The sequence below is a fragment of the Microtus pennsylvanicus genome, chromosome 9 (genome assembly GCF_037038515.1).
Source record: "Microtus pennsylvanicus isolate mMicPen1 chromosome 9, mMicPen1.hap1, whole genome shotgun sequence".
NCBI lineage: Eukaryota > Metazoa > Chordata > Mammalia > Rodentia > Cricetidae > Microtus > Microtus pennsylvanicus.
Genome location: NC_134587.1, coordinates 28,833,171 through 28,851,771, shown reverse-complemented (window position 1 = coordinate 28,851,771; position 18,601 = coordinate 28,833,171). Strand labels below are relative to the sequence as shown.

General features: G+C 45.5%; 1 protein-coding gene across 5 annotated transcripts in view; it reads left to right on the top strand.

The window, feature by feature from the left end:
- Lypd6b (LY6/PLAUR domain containing 6B) overlaps nt 1-18,601 on the top strand; it is a 161,733-nt gene that overhangs the window by 119,788 nt on the left and 23,344 nt on the right. For 3 of the 5 annotated variants that reach the window (XM_075985261.1, XM_075985265.1, XM_075985266.1), the window contains 2 exons: nt 11,631-11,758; nt 18,153-18,206. The gene's annotated coding sequence lies outside the window, so the exon portion shown is untranslated. Of the gene's footprint in view, nt 1-11,630; nt 11,759-14,899; nt 14,982-17,289; nt 17,499-18,152; nt 18,207-18,601 lie in introns of all 5 variants that reach the window. The other 2 variants (XM_075985264.1, XM_075985262.1) reach the window with 2 other exon arrangements.

The following is an 18,601-nucleotide window of genomic DNA, read 5'->3' as shown; positions in this document are numbered from 1 at the left end:
TCGGGGAAATCTCTGAGGCATTCCCTGACCTGCTCTGTTTTGACCCCAAAGGGCCAAGGTTCCTTGGCAGTTGCCAAGTCGTAAAATTTTACTGCCAGGATTGAGGCTCTTATTTTCTCTTGCCCACATACTTGTTTACTCAGTTTCAATAAGACGTTGTGTTAGCTTTATGCAGAGGATTCCTGAAATAACGGGGGCAGTGGCAGAGTGCAGAAAGCCAGCGTGTGTTCCTACCGGCTTTCCACCGGTGCAGGTGCAATAAATGTTCCCTCCGCAGGTCTCACCTACCTCCTGTCCATCTCTGTTATCACTCCAGGCCCCAAGGAGAGCTCTGCAAAATCCTCCTTTGAATTGTGAGCTGAGCCGCAAATTTTAAATAGGGGGGGTTAAGATGTTATAGAGAACAGTGACACTGATTTATTTGTTCAGTTCTTGGCTGGCCCGAGAAACCTGTCCCGCCAGGTAATGAACAACTTATCCCAACTAGTGACTTCAAGAGCGCCTTACTCACCTCCTCATTACCATTGCCCTGAGTCATCCAGGATGCAGTACGGGCTTCCACTGAATAGGAATATTCAGACAATGGGCATGGAGAGCCAGAGTTCCTGTTGAGAACTATGCATTGCATATGTGTTTGAATATGGAGCTGTGTCTCATCCTGGAAAGACAGCCCTGAGATTCAGTCTTCAGTCATGTGTCTATTTGAAAAATGGTATTGGCCAGTATTGTCAAAAGTGGCCATGTACAACCACAAGGGGCATCTGGCCTCTCCAACCTGCTTTAGGTTGTTCCAAGAACATAGGTGCAGCTGTTAGTACAGAAGGTGCTGGCAGGGGCAGGGGGGCACCTCTTATCTGTGCTCTTAGTACTATTGTGCACTGACCAGAGAAGCCAGTGTGGGTCTTGGGAAATCCCTTCAAGGCTTAGGACAATGTTGACAAGGCCATCACGGTCGTCTTGTGCTAGCATAGTGGAGAACGACGGAAAGGCAGCCCAAGTGATTTCAGGTTTATAAATGCCGCCTGTCTTCTGTCATGTCCCTGCCCTGTGCTATTGTTAGATCGTTCCGTGTATACTTCAAATGGAAAAATTGAGATGAAACTGTCCTACATCCAGCGTGGCTGTCTTCCTAGTTACAGAAATCAACATTGATTGGCATGTATGCTCGGTTCATTTCTAAGCTCGGTCCATTAGGAATTGTTTCATATTTATTATCGCCACAGACTGTAGAACTGTATCTTTTTGAGCAGGAGCTGTGTTTGCTACTCAGTGGAGCCATGATGTGTCTGCAGGACAGCTCAGTGTTTCAAGCCTAAAGACTATATTCAAGGAGGCTGCTGGATGTGAGCTTGTGGGTTAATGGAAATCCTACCTCTTCTGCAAATTCTTACCTAATCCTCCTTGGGTTTAAATAAAACCCGCAGTTGCTATTATAACAGCCACCCTGTCACCCTTCTCTGCCTCCAGGCACTTGAAATACATCCCTAAACAACAGCAGAATTAATCCAAGGCCCTTTAGACAGTAGAATGAGCACCTTGGGGCAGAAGCCTGTCTCCATCTTCAATTCCAAAGACTAGGAAAAATGAATGTTTTATAGGCGGTGTGATGGAGTCATCAGTAGCTCTGAAAGTAGAGGAAGTTATCATGCAGAAGGCCTGTTGATTGGCGGGCTGTCCTACAGGGTCGGTGAAATAAGAAGCCGGCCACTGCAGAGACAGCTAGCTACCTTGGAGCTCGTGAGTCAGGCGGCCTGGGAGACAATAATGTGTGCCCTGCAGCGGGTTCATTTTTTTCCACTGCCCATGATTCCCATGTTGAAATAGGAAGGCTCAGCCCAGAAAAATGCTAAGGAAACAAAACCAACTCCTTTATTACTCTTACAACATTTATAGCCGAGTCCTATTCGATGCCCTTATCCTTGGGGCATTCTGACAGTCATTTTAATGATTTATTTTCTTTTTCACAACCAGAAGACAAATAAAATATTTTATTACCTTTTGGGTAGACTTGATGTCTTTCTCTTTACCTCATCACTTCCTAGGTCTATAAAACTCCCCTTACCCTTCAGCTTTTAGCACTCACGGACAGGAATTCTGTTCACTTCATTCCTTACGTGTTGTTGTTGGGTTTTACATGATTAATTTCTTCTTGGTTTTGCATCCCCAGCCTTTTTCTGTTTTGTTTTGTTTTGTTCATATACATGGTAGTTGGGAGCTTTGGAAGATGGAAAAGAGAGTTAAGAAAGGCCCATGTTTGCGTTACACATGGATGGCAGAAAACATGCTTTGAGTTAGAAGAAGCATTTTCTGTTTAATTGTCCACTCTATAGAGATATAATAAGTATATTTTCTAAGTTTGGGGTAATTAGTGCTGAAGTCGTGTTGGTGGAAGAATGCAATGCTCACTACAAGGCTTCTCTGTGTGGGTTCTCTTCCGGGTTTTCTAATGAGATCCAATGTTGGGGTGCCTACAGCGCCATAGTTGTCTAATGAGATCCAATGTTGGGGTGCCTACAGCGCCGTAGTTGCCCCTTTCTGTCCTCAGTCTTTGAAGCCCCTCCCTTCACAGCTCCCAAGCTCCTTGTTCCTCCCATTGCCTTCTCGGCTCACCTCTGCCTCATTTTACATATGCGCCCTTAGGTTAAGATTTCATCGCAGGATCTTCCTTTAACCAGCTGGCAGAAGCCAGGAGTCGATCCTGAACACGGGTACTGATTTGTGAAGGAGATCTTGGTCTGTGAGGATCTCAGGGCTGAGCTGATGAGGCATGTCATCTCTCAAATTCAATAGTACAGTCTGGATATCTGGTTTTTCAGGGCTCGGAATCAGACCTAAGAGGTCTGGGATTCTTGGAGAGCTGGTCAGACATTGTCTCTGAGTATGAAGGTGAGGGTCTTTGTTTGTAATTTGGTGGTTGTTCCTCCCCAAGTTGAGCACTGACCCTTCCATTGAACGTCTGAATAAAACAGAAGGTAATGGAAAGCTGGGTTTGTCCTCCCTCTGCTTGCCTGAGATGAGACACCATCTTCTAGCCTTGGTGACCCTTGTGTTCAGGAGCCCTAGGCTCAGACTGGGATTTACACCACCGGCCATGGGCTGTCAGGCCTTTGTACTACATAACCAGATTCCAGTGTCTCCATCTTAAAGATGACTGATTTATATATGTATACAAATGTAATGTATGTGTACAGTATCTGACTAAGATATTCATGAGAATAATTGTGCTTAATTGAGGTGTTCTTATCTAACGATGAGACTCATTTGTGCATCAGTTCCTCTGTGAAACAACACTCTTGCTGGATGTGAAGAAGACACGGTGTTTGCCAGTTAGCTCCAACGCTCATCTAGACTAACTCCTGTCTAGGCCTTGGCCATTCTGAGCTTGTTTGTTATCTGAACAAAAGTGTAGAACTTTATTTACAGTTAGCTTAGTGTTGAATTCAGCCTGATGCCAAGTCTTTCTTTCAGATCTTGATTCCTGTGTGCAACACACTGGCTGCCCTTCCTGGCGCGACGCCATCTTTAGGTTGATAAGAAGTCTTCTTTTCATTGCTCAAGTAGTCTATAAAAGTGTTAGACAGAATAAATAAAAGCAAGGCTCTACCTTGTGTGGAGCAGTTAGTGTTGCGGCTTGTCTGTTAAGGAAACATTGTTTGGCACTCACAATTTGCTACTCCTTCCCCAAAGATACAAGCGTTATGTAGTAGACTCTTAAAATCTAGGTCCTGTGAAAAACTGCCCTGATGAGATAGCTTGGAACTATGCGGTAATGGAAAGGCAATTTGTCAGGCAATATTTTACTTTAATTTCCTGCCTTACACCTCATTAATCTCTTCTTCCTTTTGTGTCTGTTCACAAACCAACCACTTCTTAACATGCATCTTTATTTATTAATCCAGAAAAATATTGGTTTGAGAATCTTCAGTATCATACATAGTACTCAATACATAAGACATGGTACTCGCCGTAAAAGCATTATAGTCAAGAGAAAGGAAAAGGTTTATAATTATAATACTACATTAGTAATATATACAAGGATGTATTTGTGTGGATTGTGTAATAAAGATGGAGTTTTAGAAATGCCATAGTAAATAGAGTGCCTAGTAAATCTATATGAGAACAGGCAGCTACCTAGACAGTTCAAAGGTCAGAACAGGAATGGTAGCATTGTTTATTACAGGACTCCTTCATTAGTCTCGGGAAAGGGAAAGGGGGCGTTTGTAGAAAGGAATGAAGCCTTCTTTGGTCAGCTGCCTGGAGACTGGATCCTAGTCTCGGCCTGATCCTGTGATTTGTGTCTTGTACATGCTCACGTTACCTGCCAAACTTCTTGTCCCCTTTTCAACCATCCATAGACCTCTGAACTATGTCCGGCTTACCACTTTGATGATGGAGTCCAGGTAATAGGGGTTTATGGGCAGTCAGTTCACAGGACCTGTCTGGTGGTCGCCTACATCCTGACATGACGGCCACCCTGTGGCCTGAATAGAAAGCCATGGTACAATGGCTGTAAAGCACCATGTAGCAGTTATATAGGATGCTCATGTAACACAGTTTGAAATGAGAGAATGCAGTACATACCCTTCGAAAATGACTTCCCCGTTATGCCACCACTCGCCACTAACAGGTGACTTCCAGCCGTCTTTGCCTCGAATATCTTGTGATTCTCATCCTGGGTGGGTTGTCTGTGCCGATTTGGAGTGGGCCATACCAACTGCATGTGGGCTTTGTAGAGCATGAAAGATGGTGTTTCAGTTACAATCAGATGCTCAGGGTGTTCCTGAGTTGTAGGTGGAATTCTCAGCAATGGTCTGGAGAGAAATGGCCTCAAGACCTGTAAGCTGCGTGAGTCTGAACAGTGTCACAGCAGGAGAACAAACCTGGACACCCATTGCTCCTGTCTTCAACCACATTGCCAGCTACTTCTCTTTTGTGGCAGGAAACATTTTCATAGTTTTCATTGTTGGGAGTCTGTTCCTATCAGCTGGGTAGCCAGTTGGCCAAGGTGCTCACTCAGAAAGATGCCTAGGATTCTGCTCCCAGTGTCCTGGCAGTAAGCAGAGAGGTTTATTGTGTTTGGTTGCCCAAGGTCTTCTTCCATCTGGCCATTTCCTGCTGTCTGTTCCCCACTCCCTTTGTTTCTTTGGAGCCAGGAGTGTTGCTTTGTGTAAAGAAGATGAACGTAAATTACCAGGGGCATAAAACACAGGATGCTTTGCCCTGAGATCTGCAAGGATGGGAGGGGATGGTGCACACTCTGTGAGTGGATTGCATGCCTGCCTGCACTTCATTATCCAGAGAGCTTCGGCAGGGCTATGCGGAGCCTGTTCTGAGGGCTGATGGTGGCTCAGCTGACTCTGCCACATCTAACAAAGAGCCCCGAAAGGGTCGTCTTCTTAGACAGCCTGAACTGTGTCCTTGCTGCCAGAGTGTCGCTATGGTTGGAAGTGAAGACCTTGGTGGAAATCTAGCATTTGTTGAGCGCTTACTATGTGCTTGGCATTGTGCAAAACACTGTCATTTTTCTCTTTTCGTTCTCTCTGTGTTTAGTTTCCTTCTCACCAGAGACCTGGAGTGAAGGATCGTTGTACTGATGATAGAGGCAAATTTGAGACTCTGAGAAGTTAATAGTTCCTAAGTGATGATCCATCTTAAGTTCAGGATCTGAACAAGGTATTCCACAGTCTGCTGAAATCCAGAACACATTTATCCTTATAAAGAGCCTGCATATTTAGTCTTCAGGCTTCCCTTCCCTTCCTCCATGAATGTTAGGATTTTAACATTATTTTTTCATCTTTTGGGAAAAAAATCCACTACATTTCAAGGACAAAACCTCATCATCTCTGGGCACTAGAGGTTAGTAAAGCAAAATTAAGTCAAAGTGAGTTTCTTTCACTTTCCTCTGCCATACCCTGCTGGGAGGCTGAGCCTGACCTGGCCCTGCACTGTGGCCCGTTCACAGAGAGTGGGTTAGAATCAAAGAACTCTCCCCCGAGCAGTTCTAGACAGACACTGGCCGCTAGCTCACCTGGCGTTAGACATCAGAAATGCCTTTCTTCCCGGTCCTAATACATGGTCAACATGATCTTCTCAGCCTGTTTTATGGGCTCCTGGAAGCCTGTCTCTCTTCTTTCTTAACCATGGTACGTTCCTGTGCTTACTCTAGCCAGTGGGTCTTCTCAGTAAATGCATCAAAGGCTGGGCCAGTCTGCACAAAGCATGCCTCCCACCTTCCTTAGAGACCTGAAGGGCGGTCTTTAGAGCTCGCCTGGCGGGAATCGCTTCTCTTTACTAGGTGAAGCCTGAAAGTGTATGTCTGCCCCTTCCATTCACTGATGGCCTCTGCAGTGGTCGCGAGATTACATAGTGTTTCTTCGTGAGCTAATTAGTAGTTTTCCAAGTTTGGGTGTGAGAAAAAAAAAGCCTCAGGCTGCACACTGTGATGTAAGAATCACTGACCATGGCAAGCAAGGGATCGAAGTGCATGCTGGGAATCCTGCTTTCCTGCCCACAGTGCTGCTTCAGCGCCAGTTGTTTGGGAAGAATGGAAAAGGGCAGCCTGGGGCCTGAGCTGCCAGGGTGGTGATCCAAGAGGCGTATGCTCCCTCTCCACATGATTGTGGGTCTTTGCTGGAAGTCAGAAACCTCCTCAGTGATGCAGAATTGTACCTCTCAGACCAAGTCCTTTCGTTGAAGTAGCTCTTAGCAGTTAACTGGCAGTGCGGATAACTTGTAAAATCTGGATCTTTTATGTCTGTGAAGTCTAGGGAGCTGCGTGATTTATTAAGCAGATTTTTATATTCCTAACAGGGAAGATTAAAAAGACAAGCTCTAATGCTCAGATCAGCACATATGCCACCGAGATAATTGTTTCTCCAGATTTCTAACTGGGATATATTTCTGTTAGCAGGGCAGGCCAGTTCCTGATTTGTTAGTTTTTAAACCATACATGCTGGAGATCCGGGCATTAATCAATTTGCAGAGAGCTGCCAATTCTTGTCTTCTGGTCTCTTGCCACCAGCAAAATTGCAAACTAAGCCTCTGTCCCCTGCTTCTTCTATCCTGAAGGGTGTGTGTGTGTGTGTGTGTGTGTGTGTGTGTGTGCGCGCTATCTCACTAGAATGCAGCTTTTCCACACTGTCAGCTCCAACGGCCCTGCTTTTCTTTGGTTTTTCTGCATGAACAGAGACCGCCTCACTGGTTTCACAATTCTTTTTGTTACTGGATAATTCAACCATCCTGGTAGGAAAATTTCCAGTCCAGACATAAACAGCTACATCTTCAGTAGATACTTGCTGCAAAATGTTATCACCTGTATTTATTTTCCCCGGCAATGAGAAAAGGGAAGGAGAGAGGCGGGCTGGGAAGTCTAGAGAGGAGGCAGCTTCTGGTTTGCCTAGCTTTTCTCCGGAAGATTTAATCAGCGTGTGCTGTCAAGGCAGAAGGATGCTCAGGCTTCCTCAAGACACTTTGTCTGAAGTGATAAACACAGCTAAGGTGACGGAAGGCCCTGCATGAAAAGCGAGGGAAACTCTTGTTTATGACTGGAATACACAAGGACAGATTTACCGGAGGCTTTCTGGATTTTTTTTTGTTTGTTTGTTTTATCTTCTCTCCCTTAACTTCCTGATTCAGCAGGCGGTGCTGTGGTTGGAACCATCATATATGCTGTTGTACATGAAAAACCGGCCACGTTTAATGATTCCTCACTTCCAGGGGCTCCTGGTTAGTAACTCTGGCAACAGCAGGACTCCACACATGCCTGCTTCCTTATCTTTCCCAAGCACATGCAGCCTTCTCTAAGATCATTTTTGGTGGTGGTCTGGGTGTCTTTGATTTTGACATTGGTCTTAGTGTACAAGAGAACGCTAAAGAAAAAAAGCAAAAATTGAAAAGTGAGTAAGTATGAGAACTGGCTAACTAAACTCTTCTTGTTGAGAGCCTTCTCGATTTATCTGCAGTAGGAGGTTTAGTGGAAGCTCCCTGCTCCAGCTCAGGGGCCTGCCTGGGGAGGGTGAAGGACAGCTGTCTTCATTCCTAGCCATCTCTCTAGAGACCTTTTCTGCCAGAGAAGTGAAAAGGGGGACTTAAGGAAAGGAAACTGTCCCTGGGGCTTCAAACTTCATGAAATGATTCTTAATTGCCCAATTAATGTGGCCCAATAGGTCCTTCAACTGGCCTCCTTTGCCCTATGCCCTTGGACTAGGCCTTTTTACCTGTCCAATCTTGCCTTTTCATCTGTATATGGCCGAGATTGGATTAAATCTATAGGTTTGCAGATGATTTAAGCTTGACCCATGTGAAATAACCTAGAAAGAAAGCTGTTACGCGTGGTCTCTCAGCGGCGATAGGCTGGAGGAGTGGGAGGACCTCCCGTAACAGAAAGCCATTTCAGTCTTCCGTCAGTGGAATTAAGAGGCCAAGAGCAACGGACTTGCAGAGTGCTGTGGAGGCCTCTCTCTCCCAGCCATTATCCGAGTGTCGGGGGCAGAAAAGTTGTACTCAGCTGAGGCGCAGAAGAGCAAATTTTCTCCCGAGGTCATGCCGAGACCTGGAGACAGGGTTCCTGACAAGTTTCAGGTCAGCCAGCCTCAGGTGGCTGTGAAGCACGGGTCTCCTTTTCCTCCTGTAGTCTCTGTCCTAGGTAAGCGGGCTCGGTGACCACAGACAGCAGAGAAGTGGACTGTGGGTTCTGGGCAGTGACACCTGCACTGGACTCTGTCCACCTCCTGATTGGTGTCCCTGCCTGTCCCCTCACCTCCAGTCCCCACTCACTGCCACATGAATGCCATGATGTCTTCCTTTGGGTCAGGTCTCCTCCTGGAAGTCTCCTTTGTTTTGGCTTGAGACCAAGACTCAGCTCCTGATTTTCCTCGTGGGGATTTAAGGTTCCTGTCAAATTCTTCTTTCATCCCGGTCACACGCATCCCAATTCCACTGTCAATCTTCCACGGTTCTCCTCCTCTAAACTCGGGGCCATGCTCTTCTCCCACCCATTTTTCCCCCTAACTACATGAACACACACATGCACACATGCACACACACAAACACAGTGCACTCACACACACACACACACTCACACACATGCCCCCCCAACACACACAGAGGTTTGACTGTATGTTTGGCTGTTGCATAATGACCGCATCTATTTGTGGGGCACAGTGTGCTATTTGAGCATCAGTACATGGTGTATTAAGGTAATCTTCGTGGCAGGTCACTGCAAAGCCAGCCTTCCCGACTAGCTATTTTCAAGAATGTAATTATTTGGAATCAGCTATAATGACTGTGCCATTTGATTAGAAGGATTTTTTTTTTTTTTACTGGTTTTGTCCCCAACAGAACGTCTTTTCATTTTAAACCACACTCTTTCCCCTTTTCGCTCTGTCATTTCAGGTGACATCAGTCCTTTCAGTCAAACGTTCCTTATATTTAAAAATCTCGGTGGCCATCTTCATAGCACCAGGCACACAGAAAGTACTTCTCTGGATTTGTGTAGCGGAAATCGATCTCTAGTATCTTCCTTTCGTGCATTTCAGAAAGGAATCTCTTTCCTGATCCTTTCCTCTCCTTGGTCCATCTGTACTGTGTGTGGATGTGTTCTCTGCAGATGTTCTTATTTTGGGGGCCATTCCTGCCTGAGGGCAGCATCTGTCAAATGCCTCCCTGCCTACTCCAGAGATTTCAGAGAGTGGGCAGTGGGGTGGCAGGTGGCACTACTCCATTGACCCGACAGCAGACTCTCATGTACATGGCCTTCACCACAGTATTTGAATCACTTAAGGGCATAAACCATATCTCATCAAAGGTTTCATTGCTAGTTCCTCCTTATAGTATATATTACAGGATATATGATATACAGTAGGTATTCAAGAATGTGTAATATATGAGTAAAAGGGGAAAATGTCTCAGCAGGTAAAGGTGCCTGCCAGCGAGCCTCACACATGTGTTGTGGTATGTGCATGTGTGTATATATATATATATATATATATATATATATATATATATATTTAAATGTATTGTGCTCAGGTATTTTACTTTTAAAGACATAATCAATTAATGCCTTTTTCCACCAATAAAAATTCTAAAGATAAACTTGGATGATGTCAAAATACAACACTTGGAATCCAGTGTGCAGGACAATTGCCCACACAACAGCAAATCAACAGCATACATGGTGTGGTGGTTTGAATAGGAATGTCCCCCTTGGGCTCATAGATTTGAAAGTTTGATCACCAGGGACTGACACTTTTAGGAGGTGTGGCCCTGTTGGAGGAAGTGTGTCACTGGGTGTAGGCTTGGGATTTCAAATGCTCAAACCAGGTCTAGCCTCTCTCTCTCTTTCTCTCTCTTCGATTCTGCTGCTGCCTGCCAATCTGGATGTAGAACTCTCAGCTACCTAAGACACATGACGTCATCAGTGTGTGACCACCGAGGATTTGCAGAACCTGTTTTCTTTGATCTGTCCTGTTTTTCCTCTCAGCTCCAAGGAGAGAACCTAGGGTTCCCACAGTTCAAGACCCATGCTTCACCTCCCCAGCCCTCTTCCCAAGGGACCAGAGAGCCGAAACTCCCCAAGGAGCATCGGAACAGCTCCTGGCTTCCTCCATGCGGTCTCTCGCTCAGAGCTGTAGAAAGCTAACACTAAGCCATGCACTGTTTCATATCCTGCTGCCCACTGCACATTTCATGGCTCGTTACGGATTAAATTTTCAAGCCTCTGGGATTCCTCTTGATGGATTTCATAACTAGTAAGATTATTGGTTGACAGTGGTTGTTGTGGTTGCTGTTTTCCCGCTCTGACATCAGCTTGCTACTTTTGCACCTTCAACTTCCATTTCCTTGCAAACTTTTCCTGCCTCAAGTTAATGGTGAGAAACCAGATAAGTGTTTTCTCGGTATCTTCTGGAGCCCTGGTCATGTGGCTTAGTGTACACCATGGTCAGGCCTCACTGGAGCACAGCGGATGGGATGGGTGTCCTGATGCACGCATTTGTTCTAAGTGCTCCTCGGAAGAAAATGTGACATTTCTGTCACACCTCATGTCTTCATCCCACAAACATCTGGACCTTTGTTCCATGCCAGGCCCATTGCAGGGGTGAGAAACTTTCGGTGTCAAGAGGCCTCACTATGGCTGGCTACGTCTCCTCTTCCGCATCTTTTCTTCTTTTCACTGAAGAAGATGGTGACATGCCCTGGAACTGTTATGGGCTCTAGAGGATTGTGGAGTTAACTGCAAGCTCCCCACCCCCACCAGTTGATCAATTACAGAGACTATCAAGGAGAATACCAAGGGCTTAAAGGCCAGAGTAGGAACTTCTTTATCTCCCTACACTTGGTAAACAGCAGGCTTAGTTGCCTTCTGCTGACTCAGCCACAGATCTGAGCACTGTGGGCCAGCCTGGCCTCCTGTGGGCCAGCCTGGCCTCCTGTGGGCTGGGGACATACCTCTGATTAGAACAGTTGCAGGGACTCCGGGAACCCCTTCAGATTGGGTTTAGTCATTCCCGTGTCACGGAACTAGGGTTTTGCTTAGAGTTTAGAGGGAATCAGGATGCCAGGCTTGAGGGGAGAGGAGGCAAAAGAAAGACACTGGGGAGTGGGAATTCAAACTGCTTCTCTTCCTTTGCCAGGGTGACAGAGGAAAAGGCCAATGACGTCGTCGGCGACCAGGTGTCAGTATAAAGTGGCTGGTGTGGAGAACGGCTCCTGTGAGTCCTGTTTGGATGAGAATCATTGAGTTCACAAAAGGAAGCAGCTGGTAAGTTCTGGAAACCCTTTTTTATAGAAGCCCGGAATGTGAATAATGCACTAAATAGGTGTATTGCACGTATTTAAATATTTATGTACAAACGGCCCTGTTTCTTAGCCTGCTGTGCCGCAGCCCCACGGCTTGACACAATTGTTTTTAAACTCCCGTTGTCTAGAGGTGAGAAGGGATTGTACAAATGATGATGGAATCCTGTTAGACAAACAAAGAGAAACACAGAGCAGCCCATTCCAAACAATCCGCGTCTTCCCAGGAAACCAGAGGAAAGAATTTGGAAAGCAGTGTCATGGGGGAATTAAAATGGAGGGGTGTGGACCTGACTCCTGAATTCACATTCTCACCCTGACTCACAAGCTTTGTAACCTTGGGCAAGTTGTGTCCTCTCTTTGAACTTCAGATTCCTCACCTGTGAAGTGGGGATAATAATGGTCCCCACCTCGCTGAGCTATGAGAGTTGCAAGAATTAATTGTCTTGGGTGCCTGACCCTTACTAACCTGCCATAAATGCTGGCTTTAAAAGGGAGTTACTGTACCATGAAGAAGTGGAGGAAATCATTATCAAAGTATTGCAGAGTAAGATTTGGGGAGGGCAGGAGGCCCTGTTTTATGAAATGTCCCAGCTATGAATACAATGGTGGCTAAATATTGCTTAAAATTTGAATAAGTGAGTTTGGGACACCTACAGGCATGGATTAGATTGTTTTAGGAAATGAACTAAAGTGTCCATTTGAAAGGAGAGAAGCAGAAGCGGTTGTTTGCAGGGGGCAAAGGTAGAACTAACTCCCAGACTTCTAGCCTAGAAATCATTACTACTCCTTTCCCACTGGGGCAGAGACATCGGTTCCACTTTCTTCCCTAGAAGCAGATGATCTGCGGATGTCCTGTCCCGTGGCTGTGTCTTCCTGGGGACAGCATCCCAGTTCCTATGCACAGAATATGAAATAAAGACCCAGGAGGAGGCAGAAGGGATTATGCTGGAATGACTGCCTACGGTCATTGCTTTCTCCCATCTTCTTCTGGGCCATGAGTTCCATACCCCGTACACAGTGGAGTCCAGGGGCTAGTTCTGGAGTCTAACTGCTACCCAGAGCTATCCACTCACTGTGGATCTGTAACAGACCCTACCTGTGTCTCCTCTGAGCCTCCTTGTGCAGCCGTGGGTAGGTTACATTGGCCTTCTGTGTGCACTTCCCTCTCCCGCTCCTCCTTTCTCCAAACCTTTGCACCAAGGAAGGCAAGGAAGGGCAAAGAATGACCATTCTCTACCTCACCGCAGCCCTAAGTCGGTGCTCTGACAGGACGTGATGAACAAATGCTACCTTTGTGGGGAGACCTGCAGATTTGCCAAAGAAAGGAAGGCAGTTCTGGGACCTCCTGGCTTCAGGATGGTGTAAATCACTCAACAGTGATAAAGTTATGAAGTTTGGTGATGTCCATGCTGTGCCACAGCTAATTAGCCTAAGGCAATGGTGACAGGCTGCATTCCCAAACTTTTCGGGAGGTAATCCTGCGTGACTGGCTCCTGACAGTCTTGCACATAGTCTCTTTCCAAGACGCTGCCTGTGCGAAGCTAGCATTACTGAGGTCTTCCTTCCTCCTCGACATGGTTCTAAGTGCTTGGGGGAAAACATTAACTCACTCTCAGAGTTAATTTATTATTATTATTGGTGGTGGTGGTGGTGTTATTCACTATTTTTATTAATATGCCATTGTTACAAGGGGGAAACTGAGGCACAGCAACTTGTCCAAAGTTTTGCCCTCATGCTGAGAAACGGCTGAGGTAATGGAATCCTGTTTAACTGGCTCACTAAGCTGAAAAGAGGTCTTCTCACCCCAACTACGGGTGTCCAAGGGACCAATGCAGCTTTCCTTTAGGGCAGGCTTTGGATATGGAGTCTTTTTGCTGAGGGCAGGTGAAGGATTTTAAGCCTCCTCCTCTTGCCTGCAAAAGTGGATCTCAGAAGCTCAACTCTAGCCAGGAGAGATCTGAGCTACTTCTGATATGCCAAGAAGCCTCCAATAAATCACTCTTTGATGCCATGACCCGCATGGTTTAGTCCCGAAAACCTGACTGAGGTGATGGAAGAATGAAGAAAGGACAGACACACAGACAAGAAAGCTGGGATTGGATGGGGTGTGCTCACGGTGATGGAGGGTACCTGTGTTTATTATGCAGAGCGGGAGAAGCGAGGGTGGGGGGGATTGGCCGGCTTTGGCAGGAGATCTCTCTTAACAAGCTAAATAGGTTCCCATCACCTCAGCTACAACTCCGTTGTTTTGTGGCCCTAGGAGGAGGAATCTGCACTTGGCATTTTTTTCAGTCAGTGGTCAGTGGTCACCTGTAGTTGGAAGAGAGGAATGCTTTGTCTGGGGGATTGGTCCTTAATAATCCACATTCAGTTCAGGACTTCGTCTGCTCTTTATACATTCACATAAGGACACCAATGCTCCCCACACTTCCAGGGATATTGAAACAATATGGGCCAATGAATATAGAAGACAATTGTTTCTTGCATTTGCCCATATCATGTGATAATGGGATAATTTAATTATCTGGTGCGGATTAGATACTGTTCGTGGCAATTATGCTTCCAGTCTTACAGGATGCAGCGATTATCTTTATAATACACTTTAGATGAGCCCTTCTAGACATGAAATGGGTCTGGAGTGGGAACTAGACAGAAATGGATGTTGGGAATGAACAGTAGCGACTATGGGTCTGTAGCCAAGAGGTGCTGAGTCAGCAATATCACGCTGGCGTGGGTTCGCCCGCCTGCTCTGCGAGGAGGGGATATTTCCCCAGCAGTTTCTCACCTTACCTACACACCAAATGTTCTCATTTCGCACAGCTGTGAATGGCTTTCAGCAAACTGTCAGGGAATGTTACCAACCGGCTTTGAAGAATGAAATAAGGATGCTGAATTGCTGCTTTCCCCCACACCCACCGCCAAGCGCTGCACTCTAAAGCTAAAACAAAACAAAATAAAACAAAAATGTTAGTTTTTAATCCACTGCTTGGGTGTTTTACTTTTAAATTTATTTGTGTGTTTTTACATTGCTACCAAAGCTTCCTCTCCTTCCCCTCTTCTCAATCTTCTCCACCTCCCCTTCTCCTCCGCTGTTTCTCTTCAGATACAGGTGAGCATCCCATGGATATCAACCAACCATGGCATATAAAGCTACAGCAAGACCAGGCACCTCCTCTTCCACTAAGGTTGGATGAGGCATGGATTTTTTTTTCTTACTGCATGTGTGTATTCAAGTGCAGGGCTATGTAGAAGCCAGAGGACAAGGAAGGCCATTTACCTCCTTTTGAAACAAGATCTCTCATTGGCCTAAATCTCATTGAGTAAGGCTAGGGTGCCCAGCTAGTGAGTTCCAGGGATCCTTCTGCCTCTGCCTGCTCAGCACTAGAATTATAAGCTTGTGCTGCCATGCCTGGCAGTTTTTATATGGGGAGCATATTGCTGTGCATGGATGCAGGTTCTCTGCAGGAAGAAATACCCAGAATTAGGACTTGGCGTCCAGGGTAAATGTACCTGACGCTGGAAGACTGTTGTGAATGTTCTTGAATAGCTGGCATCCCATCAGCAGCACGTGTAAAGGCTTAACTTTTGTGGTTCCTCAGAAGAGAGCTTTGACAAGCACGTTGACCTATCAGATTGACCCGAATCTAGAAAAATCAAAATGTAATTTTAATTTTCATTTCTCCTGTTTGGAAAAGCACTCAGCTTTTCTTATGATGTTTAAGGACTGTTTTATTTATGCTCCATAAAATATTTATGTCCTTCGACAGTTTTTCTTTTCGTTGCTCATTGGTTTCCTATGGACTGCTCGTAGTTGCTTCCGTACTAGCAAAATTATCTGAGTTTTTGTCTGTGATTTGAGTTGAACATATTTTCCCCAGGCTGTTACCTGGGTCTTGTCTTTGCTTATGGCATATGTATTTTGTAAACGGGACGTTTTAAAAAGCCTGACTGAATTGCTGGAACTTTAGTTTTCCCTCTCCTGTGTTTTGAATCATAGCTGGAAGAACCTTCACCCACTCTGCGCTCACCACTCTCAGTTTCTTACGCTTTTATTATAAACGTGTTTTAGTTATGAAAACAAGGAATTTTAATATTTTCCTGCCATCGTTTCTCAGCACATAAGTATTGATTTAGTGTATCTTTGAGTTCTATTGGGTTATGATGTTTGATTTTAAGAATTGCAAATTGTGTTGCTGACATGAGCTCCATGAAAATATTGTGAAATGCATTTTGGCTTGGAATGAGGATGGAATTTCCAACAATTTCCAAAATGGCCACAAACATTGCTTTTGCATTTTGTACAGCACATTAATGCAAAGTGGCAATCTCAGCCTTGACTAATAGAAAATCAATACCAGTCAACTAGAAATGGTGTAGACCATCCTCACGTTCTGCAGAATCAAATATTCAGCCAACATTTAATCCTTTTAGACGTTTCTTTTGATATTTATTTTGGGTGGGGAGGCACTCACATGACGTGATTGTCAGCATCCAGGCACACCTGGCCCCACCCCTTGGGGACCTGGCAGAGTGTGTGTGTAACCCCTTTAAAAGGTGGAACTCTGCCTACTTCTTCCTCTTCTTTCTTTTTTTTTTTGTTTTTTTTATTAATTTATTTATTTATTAAAGATTTCTGTCTCTTCCCCGCCACCGCCTCCCATTTCCCTCCCCCTCCCCCAATTAAGTCTCCCCCCAGCCCGAAAAGCAATCAGGGTTCCCTGTCCTGTGGGAAGTCCAAGGAACCCCCACCTCCATCCAGGTCTAGTAAGTTGAGCATCCAAACTGCCTAGGCTCCCACAAAGCCAGTGCGTGCAGTAGGATTTGCTCTTTCTTTCTTTCTCTTCCCATGAGGCAGCTCTGACCTCCCTTTCTCTCTCCACTCTCCCTTCCCTTCCCCTGATAAAACTCCCCATGTAAGCTCATTCTGCATGGCATGTTTGTCCCTCACCCTCTGTGGTTTGGACCCATCATCCAAGGTCCCATCTCATGTTGTATCATAACAGTGACGCTTATCCAGGGGTCAGAAAATAACTCTCTTTTTCTACCATGTATGTTCTGGGGATTGGACTCAGATAGTCATTCTTGGCAGTGGGCATTTTGGCCAGCCCAAAATTTAATTGTTCATTAAAAACAGCGAAGTTTATCCATCTCATTAGTATAGAAATGTACTTTCATCTTAAATGGCAAAATCATCTGTATGTCAAAGAGTTGCTTTAATATAAAATTTGTTTTGACTTATTGTGAGTCAGTTAGATTTATACACCTATTTTACATATCTGGGAATGCCCAAGAGTTTCTCAGACAGAGGAGATCATGAGTAGGAAAAGTTTCTCTGCTCTAGAGAATAAGAAAGGAAACAGTGATAACGAAAAGGTTTGGAACTTGGAGTAGGTAGAGGGTGATGAGGAATCAACTAGAGAAAAAAGGCATGGCCTTGGAGCTTGACACTTGCTTCTCTCTGGGTACTGGCTTACCCTGGTTCTCCTTCTGCAGAACCAGAAAAGCTGACACTAGAGAAAGTTGAAATATTTTCTAGAGACCAGCATGTGCCGCAGAGCAGGGCCCTGATCAGGTGTGTCAAGAAGGCTCTGTCACTGTGTTGCTGCTTTAAGACGTTTACAGTCTCAGAATCCAGTGACACGGAACCCCAGGCGTGCCTGTCCACCAGTGGCTCTGAAGATCTGAGAGTGAGTTGGGGGAAAGTGTGTCATTCTCGGCCTTGTTTCCAAAAGACAGGACCAAAGCTCTCCAGTTACATGTCTTCCTGGAGAAGGACAAGGCTGGTGATGTGAGGCTGAGTGAGTGTAGAAACGACACTGATGGAGTCGAGCATGATCTTTTGTTGACATGCTCCTATCTGCTGAACTCTGCCTGCACCTTCAACAGAGCAGCGTTCAGGGAGGAATAAGTGGACAATAAGTGGTAAATAGGCCTAGATTCTAGAGTGGGCAGAGAAGCTGAGCCAGATTCCTGTACGATGACATCCTTCCCCTGTCAGCATCCTTAATAACTTTAGCACAACCTGTGACCTCCCCAGCTCCAATTCCTCACACCGTGGCTATGACCACATCATGCTTACCTCACAGCCATGTGTGGAGAGATCATTAGTGGCAGACGGGAATGTTCTTTAGGGATGAATCATAGCGTGTTGTGAATGTGCTAATTTAGGCTTCAAGGCCTTTGTTGGGTTGGGATCATCTCCTGTTGCTTGAGCCCAAATACTAAAGGGTAGATGGAAACTGCTCTAGTTTAGAGTCAAGGGAATGGACCAGTTTCCTGGCCATTGGTGTAGAATATGGATGAGATCTGAATGTGCATTTTAAGCTCAACTTTTTTGTTTGTTTTATTTTGTTAAGCGTCCTTGAATGAGAACAGCAGGGAAGAGGAGGAGGAAGACTTGATTAAGAAAGGTGAGTTCAAGTACACAAGGAAGGTGAAGTAAAGCAGTTCCCTTTACTTGGGCAATGAGTGTTTTGAGAACATTGTCCTGGTGGAGGATGGGGGAGGCTTTGGGTGTGGAAGGTGAGATGCCGTAGGAAGAGTGAGAAAACATGTAGTTCAGCTTCTTGTGGCAAAACACCGGGGTGGAGGGCAGAGATCAACTTAAAGGAGAAAAATTTATTTTGCTTGGTGATTTCGGAGGCTCTGGTCCATGTAGAGTGGTTATGTTGCTTCTGCACTATGATAAGGCACAACATCATGGTGAGTCGCAGAGTTGCTTACCTCCTCATGGCCAAAAATCAGAGATCAGAGATGACAAAAAGAGGGGCCAGGGACAAGACATGGTCCCCAAAGACATCCCTCA